The sequence below is a fragment of the Halichoerus grypus genome, chromosome 12 (assembly GCF_964656455.1).
Source record: "Halichoerus grypus chromosome 12, mHalGry1.hap1.1, whole genome shotgun sequence".
Classification (NCBI taxonomy): Eukaryota; Metazoa; Chordata; class Mammalia; order Carnivora; family Phocidae; genus Halichoerus; species Halichoerus grypus.
Genome location: NC_135723.1, coordinates 15,810,534 through 15,825,033, shown reverse-complemented (window position 1 = coordinate 15,825,033; position 14,500 = coordinate 15,810,534).

Below are 14,500 nucleotides of genomic sequence, written 5' to 3'. Positions count from 1 at the left end.
CTGTACCGGCCTGTGTCTCCCCCGATATTACGATATTGAAACCGTCCCCAGGCTCTCAGCCACAGTACCCCCTAAACTGCTTCGCCCACAGAGAGGTCGACGGTAGCTAAAGCTCGGTTTCTCTACTGTGTAGTTTCAAAGAACGCTAGCTATTAGACTTCCATGCAAATGTGGGGCTGCCGTGCTAGCTTGGTCAAACACTTGCGGAGCCGTGTTCTGCCTTTCGCTGGGGCCTGAGTCTCACTCGCAAAATGCTTTGGACTCCCTTGCAGTGCTCTCACGCACGCACACAACAAAATGCTGCCACCCTCAGGAGCAGCTGTTTTAGCTGAAGCACAGGCTCTCAACCGAGTTTTTCCTTCGAGTTAGGTGGCTTCATTTAAGCCTGCACACACACCCTGGGAAACGGTACTAGCCCCATAACCATGATGTGGGTTGAGAGCTGCCTTCTGTACCGGCCTGTCTCTCCCCCGATATTACGATATTGAAACCGTCCCCAGGCTCTCAGCCACAGTACACCTTAAACTGCTTCGCCCACAGAGAGGTCGACGGTAGCTAAAGCACGGCTTCTCTACAGTGTTGTTTCTTCGAGTTAGAACGCTAGCTATTAGACCTCCATGCAAAATTGGGGCCGCAGTGCTGGCTTCACAAAATAAGTGAGGAGTCGTTTGCTGCCTTCAGCAGCTGCCTGAGGCTCCCTCCGAAATAGGTTTGCCACTCCCTTGTAGTGCTCTCACGCACACACACAAAAGAAGCTTCCACCCTCAGGAGCAGCTGTTTTAGCTGAAGCACAGATTCTGTACTGACTTTTCCTTTCGAGTTAGGTGGTTGTGTTTAAGCCAGCACACACCCACGGGGCAACGGAACCAGCCCCATAACCATGTAGTGAGTTGAGAGCTGCCTTATGTACCGGCCTCTCTCTCCCCCGATATTACGAAATGGAAACCGTCCCCAGGCTCTCAGCCACAGTACACCCTAAACTGCTTCACCCACAGTGAGGTCGACGGTAGCTAAAGCATGGTTTCTCTAAGTGTTTTTTCTCCGAGTTAGAAAGCTAGCTATTAGACTTCCATGCAAAAGTGGGGCCGCAGTACTAGCTTCATGGAGCAAGTGGGGAGTCGTGTTCTGGCTTCTTCCGGGGCCTGGGTCTCACAAGGAAAATGGTTTTGGACTCACTTGCAGTGCGCTCACGCATGCACACAGCAAAATGCGTCCACCCTGAGGCATGGCTCTTTTAGCCGAAGCAGGAATTCCCTACAGAGTTGTTCCTTTGAGTTAGGTGGTTGGCTTTAGGCCTGCAGGCACCCCCGGGGCAAGGGTACTAGCCTCATAAACCAGAGGTGACTTGAGAGCTGCCTTCCGCACCGGCCTGTTTCTCACTCCATTTCACGTCTGGGACCCTTTGCCCGGTCTCTTGTACACGAGCACTGTCAAATTCCTCCTGCTTCAGGAACGGCAATGTTAACTCAAGCGCAGTCACTCTATAGGATTGATTCTTGGTGTTAGTAGCCTGGGAACTAGGCATCCAGGCACACAGGGTACAGCAGTGCTAATCTCCTCAAACAAGAGGTGAGTCGACAGCAGCCTTCCTTCCAGGCCTGCTTCTCACTCCGAGTTACGTTTAGGTTCCATTTCTCATGCTTTCACAAAAACACACAATAGATGAAGTGCACGCTCAGGAAGGGCGATCTTTGCTGAGGCACGGGTTCTCTACAGTTTTGTTCCTTTGCGTTGCGTGGATGGCACTGAGGACTCCACGCACACACGGGAGAGCCGATCTAGTTTCCCGAAACAAGAGTTGAGTCGATAGGTGCCTTGTGCCCATGCTTATTTCTCCCTCCGAATTCTGCTGGGACTCCTTCCCCAGGTTTGCACTCAAGCAGACTTGAAAATGCTGCCACCCTGTGGAGAGGCGAATGAGCTGAAGCTGGGGTTCTTGGGCGGCTTCTTTCTGCCAAATCAGTGTGGAGCCCTTAAGCGTTCCTATGCACACATGGCGCCGAAGTGTTAGCTTCAGGTAACAAGAGCTGAGTCGAGAGGAGCCTTGTGGCCCGGACTCCTTCTCCCTCTGTTTCACGTAAGGAACCCGTTCCTCAGGCTCTCACCCACGGTAGCCCGGAAAGTGCTTCCTCCCTCAGAGAGGTGGATGGTAGCTAAAGCACGGTTTCTCTACCGTGTTGTTTCTTCCAGGGAGAACGCTAGCGATTAGACTTCCATGCAAAAGTAGGGCCGCAGTGCTAGCTAAATGAAACACACGGGGAGTCGTGTTCTGCCTTTTGCTGGGGCCTGAGTCTCACTCGCAGAAACTTTGGACTCCCTTGCAGTGCTCTCACGCACGCACACAACCAAATGCTTCCACCCTCAGGAGCGGCTGTTTCCGCTGAAGCACGGATCCTCTACCGTGTTTTTCCTTCGAGTTAGGCGGCTGTGTTTAAGCCTGCACAGACACCCAGGGCAACGGTATTAGCCCCATAACCATGATGTGAGTTGAGAGCTGCCCTCTGTACCGGCCTGTGTCTCCCCCGATATTACGATATTGAAACCGTCCCCAGGCTCTCAGCCACAGTACCCCCTAAACTGCTTCGCCCACAGAGAGGTCGACGGTAGCTAAAGCTCGGTTTCTCTACTGTGTAGTTTCAAAGAACGCTAGCTATTAGACTTCCATGCAAATGTGGGGCTGCCGTGCTAGCTTGGTCAAACACTTGCGGAGCCGTGTTCTGCCTTTCGCTGGGGCCTGAGTCTCACTCGCAAAATGCTTTGGACTCCCTTGCAGTGCTCTCACGCACGCACACAACAAAATGCTGCCACCCTCAGGAGCAGCTGTTTTAGCTGAAGCACAGGCTCTCAACCGAGTTTTTCCTTCGAGTTAGGTGGCTTCATTTAAGCCTGCACACACACCCTGGGAAACGGTACTAGCCCCATAACCATGATGTGGGTTGAGAGCTGCCTTCTGTACCGGCCTGTCTCTCCCCCGATATTACGATATTGAAACCGTCCCCAGGCTCTCAGCCACAGTACACCCATAAACTGCTTCGCCCACAGAGAGGTCGACGGTAGCTAAAGCACGGCTTCTCTACAGTGTTGTTTCTTCGAGTTAGAACGCTAGCTATTAGACCTCCATGCAAAATTGGGGCCGCAGTGCTGGCTTCACAAAATAAGTGAGGAGTCGTTTGCTGCCTTCAGCAGCTGCCTGAGGCTCCCTCCGAAATAGGTTTGCCACTCCCTTGTAGTGCTCTCACGCACACACACAAAAGAAGCTTCCACCCTCAGGAGCAGCTGTTTTAGCTGAAGCACAGATTCTGTACTGACTTTTCCTTTCGAGTTAGGTGGTTGTGTTTAAGCCAGCACACACCCACGGGGCAACGGAACCAGCCCCATAACCATGTAGTGAGTTGAGAGCTGCCTTATGTACCGGCCTCTCTCTCCCCCGATATTACGAAATGGAAACCGTCCCCAGGCTCTCAGCCACAGTACACCCTAAACTGCTTCACCCACAGTGAGGTCGACGGTAGCTAAAGCATGGTTTCTCTAAGTGTTTTTTCTCCGAGTTAGAAAGCTAGCTATTAGACTTCCATGCAAAAGTGGGGCCGCAGTACTAGCTTCATGGAGCAAGTGGGGAGTCGTGTTCTGGCTTCTTCCGGGGCCTGGGTCTCACAAGGAAAATGGTTTTGGACTCACTTGCAGTGCGCTCACGCATGCACACAGCAAAATGCGTCCACCCTGAGGCATGGCTCTTTTAGCCGAAGCAGGAATTCCCTACAGAGTTGTTCCTTTGAGTTAGGTGGTTGGCTTTAGGCCTGCAGGCACCCCCGGGGCAAGGGTACTAGCCTCATAAACCAGAGGTGACTTGAGAGCTGCCTTCCGCACCGGCCTGTTTCTCACTCCATTTCACGTCTGGGACCCTTTGCCCGGTCTCTCGTACACGAGCACTGTCAAATTCCTCCTGCTTCAGGAACGGCAATGTTAACTCAAGCGCAGTCACTCTATAGGATTGATTCTTGGTGTTAGTAGCCTGGGAACTAGGCATCCAGGCACACAGGGTACAGCAGTGCTAATCTCCTCAAACAAGAGGTGAGTCGACAGCAGCCTTCCTTCCAGGCCTGCTTCTCACTCCGAGTTACGTTTAGGTTCCATTTCTCATGCTTTCACAAAAACACACAATAGATGAAGTGCACGCTCAGGAAGGGCGATCTTTGCTGAGGCACGGGTTCTCTACAGTTTTGTTCCTTTGCGTTGCGTGGATGGCACTGAGGACTCCACGCACACACGGGAGAGCCAATCTAGTTTCCCGAAACAAGAGTTGAGTCGATAGGTGCCTTCTGCCCATGCTTATTTCTCCCTCCGAATTCTGCTGGGACTCCTTCCCCAGGTTTGCACTCAAGCAGACTTGAAAATGCTGCCACCCTGTGGAGAGGCGAATGAGCTGAAGCTGGGGTTCTTGGGCGGCTTCTTTCTGCCAAATCAGTGTGGAGCCCTTAGCGTTCCTATGCACACATGGAGCCGAAGTGTTAGCTTCAGGTAACAAGAGCTGAGTCGAGAGGAGCCTTCTGGCCCGGACTCCTTCTCCCTCGGTTTCACGTAAGGAACCCGTTCCTCAGGCTCTCACCCACGGTAGCCCGGAAAGTGCTTCCTCCCTCAGAGAGGTGGATGGTAGCTAAAGCACGGTTTCTCTACCGTGTTGTTTCTTCCAGGGAGAACGCTAGCGATTAGACTTCCATGCAAAAGTAGGGCCGCAGTGCTAGCTAAATGAAACACACGGGGAGTCGTGTTCTGCCTTTTGCTGGGGCCTGAGTCTCACTCGCAGAAACTTTGGACTCCCTTGCAGTGCCCTCACGCACGCACACAACCAAATGCTTCCACCCTCAGGAGCGGCTGTTTCCGCTGAAGCACGGATCCTCTACCGTGTTTTTCCTTCGAGTTAGGCGGCTGTGTTTAAGCCTGCACAGACACCCAGGGCAACGGTATTAGCCCCATAACCATGATGTGAGTTGAGAGCTGCCCTCTGTACCGGCCTGTGTCTCCCCCGATATTACGATATTGAAACCGTCCCCAGGCTCTCAGCCACAGTACCCCCTAAACTGCTTCGCCCACAGAGAGGTCGACGGTAGCTAAAGCTCGGTTTCTCTACTGTGTAGTTTCAAAGAACGCTAGCTATTAGACTTCCATGCAAATGTGGGGCTGCCGTGCTAGCTTGGTCAAACACTTGCGGAGCCGTGTTCTGCCTTTCGCTGGGGCCTGAGTCTCACTCGCAAAATGCTTTGGACTCCCTTGCAGTGCTCTCACGCACGCACACAACAAAATGCTGCCACCCTCAGGAGCAGCTGTTTTAGCTGAAGCACAGGCTCTCAACCGAGTTTTTCCTTCGAGTTCGGTGGCTTCATTTAAGCCTGCACACACACCCTGGGAAACGGTACTAGCCCCGTAACCATGATGTTGGTTGAGAGCTGCCTTCTGTACCGGCCTGTCTCTCCCCCGATATTACGATATTGAAACCGTCCCCAGGCTCTCAGCCACAGTACACCTTAAACTGCTTCGCCCACAGAGAGGTCGATGGTAGCTAAAGCACGGTTTCTCTACAGTGGTGTTTCTTCGAGTTAGAAAGCTAGCCATTAGACTTCCATTCAAAAGTGGGGCCGCAGTCCTAGTTTCATGGAGCAAGTGGGGAGTCGTGTTCTGGCTTCTTCCGGGGCCTGGGTCTCACAAGGAAAATGGTTTTGGACTAACTTGCTGTGCACTCATGCATGCACACCACACAATGCGTCCACCCTGAGGCATGGCTCTTTTAGCCGAAGCAGGAATTCCCTACAGAGTTGTTCCTTTGAGTTAGGTGGTTGGCTTATGGCCTGCAGGCACCCCCGGGGCAAGGGTACTAGCCTCATAAACAAGAGGTCATTTGAGAGCTGCCTTCCGCACCGGCCTGTTTCTCACTCCATTTCACGTATGGGACCCTTTCCCCGGTCACTCATACACGAGCACCTGCGGCTTCAGGGACGGCAATGTTAGCTAAAGCGCAGTAACACTACAGCATTGATTCTTGGTGTTAGTAGCCTGGTAGGCGAATGAGCTGCAGCTGGGATTCTTTACAGGCTTGTTTCTTCCCAGGCAGTGTCGAGCACATAGCATTCCAAGCACACATGGAGCAGTAGTGTTAGCTTCAGGTAGCAAGAGCTGAGTCCAGAGGTGCCTTCTGCCCGGACCTATTTCTCCCTTGGTTTCACGTATGGAACCCGTTCCCCTGGTTCTCAGCCACGGTACTCCGTGTAATGCTTCCTCCGTCTAGAGGTCGACGGTAGCTAAAGCACGGTTTCTCTACAGTGTTGTTTCTTCGAGTTAGAACACTAGGTGTTAGACTTCCATGCAAAAGTGGGGCTGCCGTGCTAGAGTGATGAAACACATGGGGAGTCGTGTTCTGCCTTTCGCTGGGGCCTGAGTCTCACTCGCAAAAAGCTTTGGACTCCCTTGCAGTGCTCTCACGCACGCACACAACAAAATGCTTCCACTCTCAGGAGCGGCTATTTTACCTGCAGCACAGGCTTTCTACCGAGTTTTTCCTTCGAGTTAGGTGGCTGTGTTTAAGCCTGCACACACACCACGGTCAACGGAACCAGCCCCATAACCATGTAGTGAGTTGAGAGCTGCCTTATGTACCGGCCTCTCTCTCCCCCGATATTACGAAATGGAAACCGTCCCCAGGCTCTCAGCCACAGTACACCCTAAACTGCTTCACCCACAGTGAGGTCGACGGTAGCTAAAGCATGGTTTCTCTAAGTGTTTTTTCTCCGAGTTAGAAAGCTAGCTATTAGACTTCCATGCAAAAGTGGGGCCGCAGTACTAGCTTCATGGAGCAAGTGGGGAGTCGTGTTCTGGCTTCTTCCGGGGCCTGGGTCTCACAAGGAAAATGGTTTTGGACTCACTTGCAGTGCGCTCACGCATGCACACAGCAAAATGCGTCCACCCTGAGGCATGGCTCTTTTAGCCGAAGCAGGAATTCCCTACAGAGTTGTTCCTTTGAGTTAGGTGGTTGGCTTTAGGCCTGCAGGCACCCCCGGGGCAAGGGTACTAGCCTCATAAACCAGAGGTGACTTGAGAGCTGCCTTCCGCACCGGCCTGTTTCTCACTCCATTTCACGTCTGGGACCCTTTGCCCGGTCTCTCGTACACGAGCACTGTCAAATTCCTCCTGCTTCAGGAACGGCAATGTTAACTCAAGCGCAGTCACTCTATAGGATTGATTCTTGGTGTTAGTAGCCTGGGAACTAGGCATCCAGGCACACAGGGTACAGGCCTTCCTTCCAGGCCTGCTTCTCACTCCGAGTTACGTTTAGGTTCCATTTCTCATGCTTTCACAAAAACACACAATAGATGAAGTGCACGCTCAGGAAGGGCGATCTTTGCTGAGGCACGGGTTCTCTACAGTTTTGTTCCTTTGCGTTGCGTGGATGGCACTGAGGACTCCACGCACACACGGGAGAGCCGATCTAGTTTCCCGAAACAAGAGTTGAGTCGATAGGTGCCTTGTGCCCATGCTTATTTCTCCCTCCGAATTCTGCTGGGACTCCTTCCCCAGGTTTGCACTCAAGCAGACTTGAAAATGCTGCCACCCTGTGGAGAGGCGAATGAGCTGAAGCTGGGGTTCTTGGGCGGCTTCTTTCTGCCAAATCAGTGTGGAGCCCTTAGCGTTCCTATGCCCACATGGAGCCGAAGTGTTAGCTTCAGGTAACAAGAGCTGAGTCGAGAGGAGCCTTCTGGCCCGGACTCCTTCTCCCTCGGTTTCATGTAAGGAACCCGTTCCTCAGGCTCTCACCCACGGTAGCCCGGAAAGTGCTTCCTCCCTCAGAGAGGTGGATGGTAGCTAAAGCACGGTTTCTCTACCGTGTTGTTTCTTCCAGGGAGAACGCTAGCGATTAGACTTCCATGCAAAAGTAGGGCCGCAGTGCTAGCTAAATGAAACACACGGGGAGTCGTGTTCTGCCTTTTGCTGGGACCTGAGTCTCACTCGCAGAAACTTTGGACTCCCTTGCAGTGCTCTCACGCACGCACACAACCAAATGCTTCCACCCTCAGGAGCGGCTGTTTCCGCTGAAGCACGGATCCTCTACCGTGTTTTTCCTTCGAGTTAGGTGGCTGTGTTTAAGCCTGCACAGACACCCAGGGCAACGGTATTAGCCCCATAACCATGATGTGAGTTGAGAGCTGCCCTCTGTACCGGCCTGTGTCTCCCCCGATATTACGATATTGAAACCGTCCCCAGGCTCTCAGCCACAGTACCCCCTAAACTGCTTCGCCCACAGAGAGGTCGACGGTAGCTAAAGCTCGGTTTCTCTACTGTGTAGTTTCAAAGAACGCTAGCTATTAGACTTCCATGCAAATGTGGGGCTGCCGTGCTAGCTTGGTCAAACACTTGCGGAGCCGTGTTCTGCCTTTCGCTGGGGCCTGAGTCTCACTCGCAAAATGCTTTGGACTCCCTTGCAGTGCTCTCACGCACGCACACAACAAAATGCTGCCACCCTCAGGAGCAGCTGTTTTAGCTGAAGCACAGGCTCTCAACCGAGTTTTTCCTTCGAGTTCGGTGGCTTCATTTAAGCCTGCACACACACCCTGGGAAACGGTACTAGCCCCGTAACCATGATGTGGGTTGAGAGCTGCCTTCTGTACCGGCCTGTCTCTCCCCCGATATTACGATATTGAAACCGTCCCCAGGCTCTCAGCCACAGTACACCCATAAACTGCTTCGCCCACAGAGAGGTCGACGGTAGCTAAAGCACGGCTTCTCTACAGTGTTGTTTCTTCGAGTTAGAACGCTAGCTATTAGACCTCCATGCAAAATTGGGGCCGCAGTGCTGGCTTCACAAAATAAGTGAGGAGTCGTTTGCTGCCTTCAGCAGCTGCCTGAGGCTCCCTCCGAAATAGGTTTGCCACTCCCTTGTAGTGCTCTCACGCACACACACAAAAGAAGCTTCCACCCTCAGGAGCAGCTGTTTTAGCTGAAGCACAGATTCTGTACTGACTTTTCCTTTCGAGTTAGGTGGTTGTGTTTAAGCCAGCACACACCCACGGGGCAACGGAACCAGCCCCATAACCATGTAGTGAGTTGAGAGCTGCCTTCTGTACCGGCCTCTCTCTCCCCCGATATTACGAAATGGAAACCGTCCCCAGGCTCTCAGCCTCAGTACACCCTAAACTGCTTCGCCCACAGAGAGGTCGACGGTAGCTAAAGCATGGTTTCTCTAAGTGTTTTTTCTCCGAGTTAGAAAGCTAGCTATTAGACTTCCATGCAAAAGTGGGGCCGCAGTACTAGCTTCATGGAGCAAGTGGGGAGTCGTGTTCTGGCTTCTTCCGGGGCCTGGGTCTCACAAGGAAAATGGTTTTGGACTCACTTGCAGTGCGCTCACGCATGCACACAGCAAAATGCGTCCACCCTGAGGCATGGCTCTTTTAGCCGAAGCAGGAATTCCCTACAGAGTTGTTCCTTTGAGTTAGGTGGTTGGCTTTAGGCCTGCAGGCACCCCCGGGGCAAGGGTACTAGCCTCATAAACCAGAGGTGACTTGAGAGCTGCCTTCCGCACCGGCCTGTTTCTCACTCCATTTCACGTCTGGGACCCTTTGCCCGGTCTCTCGTACACGAGCACTGTCAAATTCCTCCTGCTTCAGGAACGGCAATGTTAACTCAAGCGCAGTCACTCTATAGGATTGATTCTTGGTGTTAGTAGCCTGGGAACTAGGCATCCAGGCACACAGGGTACAGCAGTGCTAATCTCCTCAAACAAGAGGTGAGTCGACAGCAGCCTTCCTTCCAGGCCTGCTTCTCACTCCGAGTTACGTTTAGGTTCCATTTCTCATGCTTTCACAAAAACACACAATAGATGAAGTGCACGCTCAGGAAGGGCGATCTTTGCTGAGGCACGGGTTCTCTACAGTTTTGTTCCTTTGCGTTGCGTGGATGGCACTGAGGACTCCACGCACACACGGGAGAGCCGATCTAGTTTCCCGAAACAAGAGTTGAGTCGATAGGTGCCTTCTGCCCATGCTTATTTCTCCCTCCGAATTCTGCTGGGACTCCTTCCCCAGGTTTGCACTCAAGCAGACTTGAAAATGCTGCCACCCTGTGGAGAGGCGAATGAGCTGAAGCTGGGGTTCTTGGGCGGCTTCTTTCTGCCAAATCAGTGTGGAGCCCTTAGCGTTCCTATGCACACATGGAGCCGAAGTGTTAGCTTCAGGTAACAAGAGCTGAGTCGAGAGGAGCCTTCTGGCCCGGACTCCTTCTCCCTCGGTTTCACGTAAGGAACCCGTTCCTCAGGCTCTCACCCACGGTAGCCCGGAAAGTGCTTCCTCCCTCAGAGAGGTGGATGGTAGCTAAAGCACGGTTTCTCTACCGTGTTGTTTCTTCCAGGGAGAACGCTAGCGATTAGACTTCCATGCAAAAGTAGGGCCGCAGTGCTAGCTAAATGAAACACACGGGGAGTCGTGTTCTGCCTTTTGCTGGGGCCTGAGTCTCACTCGCAGAAACTTTGGACTCCCTTGCAGTGCTCTCACGCACGCACACAACCAAATGCTTCCACCCTCAGGAGCGGCTGTTTCCGCTGAAGCACGGATCCTCTACCGTGTTTTTCCTTCGAGTTAGGCGGCTGTGTTTAAGCCTGCACAGACACCCAGGGCAACGGTATTAGCCCCATAACCATGATGTGAGTTGAGAGCTGCCCTCTGTACCGGCCTGTGTCTCCCCCGATATTACGATATTGAAACCGTCCCCAGGCTCTCAGCCACAGTACCCCCTAAACTGCTTCGCCCACAGAGAGGTCGACGGTAGCTAAAGCTCGGTTTCTCTACTGTGTAGTTTCAAAGAACGCTAGCTATTAGACTTCCATGCAAATGTGGGGCTGCCGTGCTAGCTTGGTCAAACACTTGCGGAGCCGTGTTCTGCCTTTCGCTGGGGCCTGAGTCTCACTCGCAAAATGCTTTGGACTCCCTTGCAGTGCTCTCACGCACGCACACAACAAAATGCTGCCACCCTCAGGAGCAGCTGTTTTAGCTGAAGCACAGGCTCTCAACCGAGTTTTTCCTTCGAGTTCGGTGGCTTCATTTAAGCCTGCACACACACCCTGGGAAACGGTACTAGCCCCGTAACCATGATGTGGGTTGAGAGCTGCCTTCTGTACCGGCCTGTCTCTCCCCCGATATTACGATATTGAAACCGTCCCCAGGCTCTCAGCCACAGTACACCTTAAACTGCTTCGCCCACAGAGAGGTCGACGGTAGCTAAAGCACGGTTTCTCTACAGTGGTGTTTCTTCGAGTTAGAAAGCTAGCCATTAGACTTCCATTCAAAAGTGGGGCCGCAGTCCTAGTTTCATGGAGCAAGTGGGGAGTCGTGTTCTGGCTTCTTCCGGGGCCTGGGTCTCACAAGGAAAATGGTTTTGGACTAACTTGCTGTGCACTCATGCATGCACACCACACAATGCGTCCACCCTGAGGCATGGCTCTTTTAGCCGAAGCAGGAATTCCCTACAGAGTTGTTCCTTTGAGTTAGGTGGTTGGCTTATGGCCTGCAGGCACCCCCGGGGCAAGGGTACTAGCCTCATAAACAAGAGGTCATTTGAGAGCTGCCTTCCGCACCGGCCTGTTTCTCACTCCATTTCACGTATGGGACCCTTTCCCCGGTCACTCATACACGAGCACCTGCGGCTTCAGGGACAGCAATGTTAGCTAAAGCGCAGTAACACTACAGCATTGATTCTTGGTGTTAGTAGCCTGGTAGGCGAATGAGCTGCAGCTGGGATTCTTTACAGGCTTGTTTCTTCCCAGGCAGTGTCGAGCACATAGCATTCCAAGCACACATGGAGCAGTAGTGTTAGCTTCAGGTAGCAAGAGCTGAGTCCAGAGGTGCCTTCTGCCCGGACCTATTTCTCCCTTGGTTTCACGTATGGAACCCGTTCCCCTGGTTCTCAGCCACGGTACTCCGTGTAATGCTTCCTCCGTCTAGAGGTCGACGGTAGCTAAAGCACGGTTTCTCTACAGTGTTGTTTCTTCGAGTTAGAACACTAGGTGTTAGACTTCCATGCAAAAGTGGGGCTGCCGTGCTAGAGTGATGAAACACATGGGGAGTCGTGTTCTGCCTTTCGCTGGGGCCTGAGTCTCACTCGCAAAAAGCTTTGGACTCCCTTGCAGTGCTCTCACGCACGCACACAACAAAATGCTTCCACTCTCAGGAGCGGCTATTTTACCTGCAGCACAGGCTTTCTACCGAGTTTTTCCTTCGAGTTAGGTGGCTGTGTTTAAGCCTGCACACACACCACGGTCAACGGAACTAGCCCCATAACCATGTAGTGAGTTGAGAGCTGCCTTCTGTACCGGCCTCTCTCTCCCCCGATATTACGAAATGGAAACCGTCCCCAGGCTCTCAGCCACAGTACACCCTAAACTGCTTCACCCACAGTGAGGTCGACGGTAGCTAAAGCATGGTTTCTCTAAGTGTTTTTTCTCCGAGTTAGAAAGCTAGCTATTAGACTTCCATGCAAAAGTGGGGCCGCAGTACTAGCTTCATGGAGCAAGTGGGGAGTCGTGTTCTGGCTTCTTCCGGGGCCTGGGTCTCACAAGGAAAATGGTTTTGGACTCACTTGCAGTGCGCTCACGCATGCACACAGCAAAATGCGTCCACCCTGAGGCATGGCTCTTTTAGCCGAAGCAGGAATTCCCTACAGAGTTGTTCCTTTGAGTTAGGTGGTTGGCTTTAGGACTGCAGGCACCCCCGGGGCAAGGGTACTAGCCTCATAAACCAGAGGTGACTTGAGAGCTGCCTTCCGCACCGGCCTGTTTCTCACTCCATTTCACGTCTGGGACCCTTTGCCCGGTCTCTCGTACACGAGCACTGTCAAATTCCTCCTGCTTCAGGAACGGCAATGTTAACTCAAGCGCAGTCACTCTATAGGATTGATTCTTGGTGTTAGTAGCCTGGTAACTAGGCATCCAGGCACACAGGGTACAGCAGTGCTAATCTCCTCAAACAAGAGGTGAGTCGACAGCAGCCTTCCTTCCAGGCCTGCTTCTCACTCCGAGTTACGTTTAGGTTCCATTTCTCATGCTTTCACAAAAACACACAATAGATGAAGTGCACGCTCAGGAAGGGCGATCTTTGCTGAGGCACGGGTTCTCTACAGTTTTGTTCCTTTGCGTTGCGTGGATGGCACTGAGGACTCCACGCACACACGGGAGAGCCGATCTAGTTTCCCGAAACAAGAGTTGAGTCGATAGGTGCCTTCTGCCCATGCTTATTTCTCCCTCCGAATTCTGCTGGGACTCCTTCCCCAGGTTTGCACTCAAGCAGACTTGAAAATGCTGCCACCCTGTGGAGAGGCGAATGAGCTGAAGCTGGGGTTCTTGGGCGGCTTCTTTCTGCCAAATCAGTGTGGAGCCCTTAGCGTTCCTATGCACACATGGAGCCGAAGTGTTAGCTTCAGGTAACAAGAGCTGAGTCGAGAGGAGCCTTCTGGCCCGGACTCCTTCTCCCTCGGTTTCACGTAAGGAACCCGTTCCTCAGGCTCTCACCCACGGTAGCCCGGAAAGTGCTTCCTCCCTCAGAGAGGTGGATGGTAGCTAAAGCACGGTTTCTCTACCGTGTTGTTTCTTCCAGGGAGAACGCTAGCGATTAGACTTCCATGCAAAAGTAGGGCCGCAGTGCTAGCTAAATGAAACACACGGGGAGTCGTGTTCTGCCTTTTGCTGGGGCCTGAGTCTCACTCGCAGAAACTTTGGACTCCCTTGCAGTGCTCTCACGCACGCACACAACCAAATGCTTCCACCCTCAGGAGCGGCTGTTTCCGCTGAAGCACGGATCCTCTACCGTGTTTTTCCTTCGAGTTAGGCGGCTGTGTTTAAGCCTGCACAGACACCCAGGGCAACGGTATTAGCCCCATAACCATGATGTGAGTTGAGAGCTGCCCTCTGTACCGGCCTGTGTCTCCCCCGATATTACGATATTGAAACCGTCCCCAGGCTCTCAGCCACAGTACCCCCTAAACTGCTTCGCCCACAGAGAGGTCGACGGTAGCTAAAGCTCGGTTTCTCTACTGTGTAGTTTCAAAGAACGCTAGCTATTAGACTTCCATGCAAATGTGGGGCTGCCGTGCTAGCTTGGTCAAACACTTGCGGAGCCGTGTTCTGCCTTTCGCTGGGGCCTGAGTCTCACTCGCAAAATGCTTTGGACTCCCTTGCAGTGCTCTCACGCACGCACACAACAAAATGCTGCCACCCTCAGGAGCAGCTGTTTTAGCTGAAGCACAGGCTCTCAACCGAGTTTTTCCTTCGAGTTCGGTGGCTTCATTTAAGCCTGCACACACACCCTGGGAAACGGTACTAGCCCCGTAACCATGATGTGGGTTGAGAGCTGCCTTCTGTACCGGCCTGTCTCTCCCCCGATATTACGATATTGAAACCGTCCCCAGGCTCTCAGCCACAGTACACCCATAAACTGCTTCGCCCACAGAGAGGTCGACGGTAGCTAAAGCA